The sequence below is a fragment of the Coregonus clupeaformis genome, unplaced genomic scaffold (genome assembly GCF_020615455.1).
Source record: "Coregonus clupeaformis isolate EN_2021a unplaced genomic scaffold, ASM2061545v1 scaf0222, whole genome shotgun sequence".
Taxonomy (NCBI): Eukaryota; Metazoa; Chordata; class Actinopteri; order Salmoniformes; family Salmonidae; genus Coregonus; species Coregonus clupeaformis.
The window spans coordinates 80,520-84,970 of record NW_025533677.1 but is presented as its reverse complement, the minus strand read 5'-3'; positions in this window follow the sequence as shown (position 1 = coordinate 84,970).

Below are 4,451 nucleotides of genomic sequence, written 5' to 3'. Positions count from 1 at the left end.
TGCATGGAGCCCCAGACCGAGGGTGATTGACCGTCATCTTGAAGTTCTTCCATTTTCTAATACAGAGGGGAAAAATTGTATTTAGTCAGCCACCAATTGTACAAGTTCTCCCACTTAAAAAGATGAGAGAGGCCTGTACTTTTCATCATAGGTACACGTCAACTATGACAGACAAATTGAGATTTTTTTTTCCAGAAAATCACATTGTAGGATTTTTAATGAATTTATTTGCAAATTATGGTGGAAAATAAGTATTTGGTCACCTACAAACAAGCAAGATTTCTGGCTCTCACAGACCTGTAACTTCTTCTTTAAGAGGCTCCTCTGTCCTCCACTCGTTACCTGTATTAATGGCACCTGTTTGAACTTGTTATCAGTATAAAAGACACCTGTCCACAACCTCAAACAGTCACACTCCAAACTCCACTATGGCCAAGACCAAAGAGCTGTCAAAGGACACCAGAAACAAAATTGTAGACCTTCACCAGGCTGGGAAGACTGAATCTGCAATAGGTAAGCAGCTTGGTTTGAATAAATCAACTGTGGGAGCAATTATTAGGAAATGGAAGACATACAAGACCACTGATAATCTCCCTCGATCTGGGGCTCCACGCAAGATCTCACCCCGTGGGGTCAAAATGATCACAAGAACGGTGAGCAAAAATCCCAGAACCACACGGGGGGACCTAGTGAATGACCTGCAGAGAGCTGGGACCAAAGTAACAAAGTCTACCATCAGTAACACACTACGCCGCCAGGGACTCAAATCCTGCAGTGCAAGACGTGTCCCCCTGCTTAAGCCAGTACATGTCCAGGCCCGTCTGAAGTTTGCTAGAGTGCATTTGGATGATCCAGAAGAGGATTGGGAGAATATCATATGGTCAGATATTTTTGGTAAAAACTCAACTCGTCGTGTTTGGAGGACAAAGAATGCTGAGTTGCATCCAAAGAACACCATACCTACTGTGAAGCATGGGGGTGGAAACATCATGCTTTGGGGCTGTTTTTCTGCAAAGGGACCAGGACGACTGATCCGTGTAAAGGAAAGAATGAATGGGGCCATGTATCGTGAGATTTTGAGTGAAAACCTCCTTCCATCAGCAATGGCATTGAAGATGAAACGTGGCTGGGTCTTTCAGCATGACAATGATCCCAAACACACTGCCCGGGCAACGAAGGAGTGGCTTCGTAAGAAGCATTTCAAGGTCCTGGAGTGGCCTAGGCAGTCTCCAGATCTCAACCCCATAGAAAATCTTTGGAGGGAGTTGAAAGTCTGTGTTGCCCAGCGACAGCCCCAAAACATCACTGCTCTAGAGGAGATCTGCATGGAGGAATGGGCCAAAATACCAGCAACAGTGTGTGAAAACCTAGTGAAGACTTACAGAAAACGTTTGACCTGTGTCATTGCCAACAAAGGGTATATAACAAAATGTTGAGAAACTTTTGTTATTGACCAAATACTTATTTTCCACCATAATTTGCAAATAAATTCATAAAAAATCGTACAATGTGATTTTCTGGATTTTTTTCTTCTCATTTTGTCTGTCATAGTTGACGTGTACCTATGATGAAAATTACAGGCCTCTCTCATCTTTTTAAGTGGGAGAACTTGCACAATTGGTGGCTGACTAAATACTTTTTTTCCCCACTGTAATTGCGCCAACAGTTGTTGCCTTCTCACCAAGCTGCTTGCCTATTGTCCTGTAGCCCATCCCAGACTTGTGCAGTTCTACAATTTTATCCCTGATGTCCTTACACAGCTCTCTGGTCTTGGCCTTTTTGGAGAGGTTGGAGTCTGTTTGATTGAGTGTGTGGACAGGTGTCTTTTATACAGGTAACGAGTTCAAACAGGTGCAGTTAATACAGGTAATGAGTGGAGAACAGGAGGGCTTCTTAAAGAAAAACTAACAGGTCTGTGAGAGCCGGAATTCTTACTGGTTGGTAGGTGATCAAATACTTATGTCATGCAATAAAATGCAAATTAATTACTTAGAAATCATACAATGTGATTTTCTGGATTTTTGTTTTAGATTCCGTCTCTCACAGTTGAAGTGTACCTATGATAAAAATTACAGACCTCTACAAGCTTTGTAAGTAGGAAAACCTGCAAAATCGGCAGTGTATCAAATACTTGTTCTCCCCACTGTAATTAGTTAAATAAAGTCTACCTGTGTGCAATCTAAGTGTCACATGATCTGTCACATAATCTCAGTATATATACACCTGTTCTGAAAGGCCCCAGAGTCTGCAACACCACTAAGCAAGGGGCACCACCAAGCAAGCGGCACCATGAAGACCAAGGAGCTCTCCACACAGGTCAGGGACAAAGTTGTGGAGAAGTACAGATCAGGGTTTGGTTATAAAAAAATATCTGAAACTTTGAACATCCCACGGAGCACCATTAAATCCATTATTAAAAAATTGAAAGAATATGGCACCACAACAAACCTGCCAAGAGAGGGACGCCCACAAAAACTCACGGACCAGGCAAGGAGGGCATTAATCAGAGAGGCAACAAAGACCAAAGATAACCCTGAAGGAGCTGCAAAGCTCCACAGCGGAGATTGGAGTATCTGTCCATTGGACCACTTTAAGCCATACACTCCACAGAGCTGGGCTTTACGGAAGAGTGGCCAGAAAAAAGCCATTGCTTTTGGTGTTCGCCAAAAGGCATGTGGGAGACTCCCCAAACATATGGAAGAAGGTACTCTGGTCAGATGAGACTAAAATTGAGCTTTTGGCCATCAAGGAAAACGCTATGTCTGGCGCAAACTCAACACCTCTCATCACCCCGAGAACGCCATCCCCACAGTGAAGCATGGTGGTGGCAGCATCATGCTGTGGGGTTGTTTTCATCGGCAGGGACTGGGAAACTGGTCAGAATTGAAGGAATTTAATTGTATTTTTATTTAACCTTTATTTAACTAGGCAAGTCAGTTAAGGACAAATTCTTATTTACAATGACGGCCTACACTGGCCAAACCTGGACGACGCTGGGCCAATTGTGCGCCGCCCTATGGGACTCCAAATCACGGCCGGTTGTGATACAGCCTGGAATCGATCCAGGGGGTCTGTAGTGATGCCTCAAGCACTGAGATGCAGTGCCTTAGACCGCTGCGTCACTCGGAAGCCCATGAATGATGGATGGCGCTAAATACAGGGAAATTCTTGAGGGAAACCTGTTTCACTTCCAGAGATTTGAGACTGGGACGGTGGTTCACCTTCCAGCAGGACAATGACCCTAAGCATACTGCTAAAACAACACTCAAGTTAAAATTTCTTGTAATGGCCTAGTCAAAGCCCAGACCTCAATCCAATTGAGAATCTTTGGTATGACTTAAAGATTGCTGTACACCAGCGGAACCCATCCAACTTGAAGGAGCTGGAGCAGTTTTGCCTTGAAGAATGGGCAAACATCCCAGTTGGTAGATGTGCCAAGCTTATAGAGACCTACCCCAAGAGACTTGCAGCTGTAATTGCTGCAAAGGGTGGCTCTACAAAAGTATTGACTTTGGGGGGGTGAATAGTTATGTACGCTCAAGTTCTGTTTTTTTGTCTTATTTGTTGTTTGTTTCACAATAAAAAAATATTTTGCATCTTCAAAGTGGTAGGCATGGTGTGTAAATCAAATGATACAAACCCCCCCAAAAATCTATTTTAATTCCAGGTTGTAAGGCAACAAAATAGGAAAAATGACAAGGGGGGTGAATACTTTCGCAAGCCACTGTAACTCAAACCAAAACCTCAACTCAGAAAAGGAAATTCATGTTCTCTCCATCACACAAAGAAAATACCGTACTTTTAAGATAACATTTCTCCTTAAGTTCTCAGTCAGTGGGTAGAGACATGATACATCCTTAAGTTCTCAGTCAGGGTGTAGAGACATGATACATCCAATCTGAAGTATAATTGGCGTTAGAGTTCGTTCAGTACAGTGACATTACATACACTGACAGTATAGCACAGAATTCAAAGAGAGAGACAGCCTTTCTAGTTTCACTGTCTCTCTCTGACATCACAGTGTGGGAAATGAACAGCACAGATCACTTTGATCGACTCACGTTGAGAGGAACTCTTAGGTTAAATTAGATCCGCTTTAGCCAACTGGTGGAACTGCTTTAGAGCAGCTCCCGGCATTATACCTAAAGCGGACATTGCCATTGGCTGCACAGAGCCGCATGAAGAGAAATCCCATGCAGCCATGTTTACAAGTTCGAACAATGGAATGTGAAATGTAATCTACACCTCGATTAGGCTGATAGAAATCCTCATTATTTAGTTTAATGATTTTAAATTTGAGCGTGTAAATAGCTACACTTTCGCGGTCTGAACTTCTAACGCGAGTGGGGCAGGTGTGGCTTCGTGACAATGATCACAAGAGTAGCTGCTCACCGATTTGACAGCTCCAACGCAGTTCCACCTCCGACACTACCAAAACATCAGCTATGCGG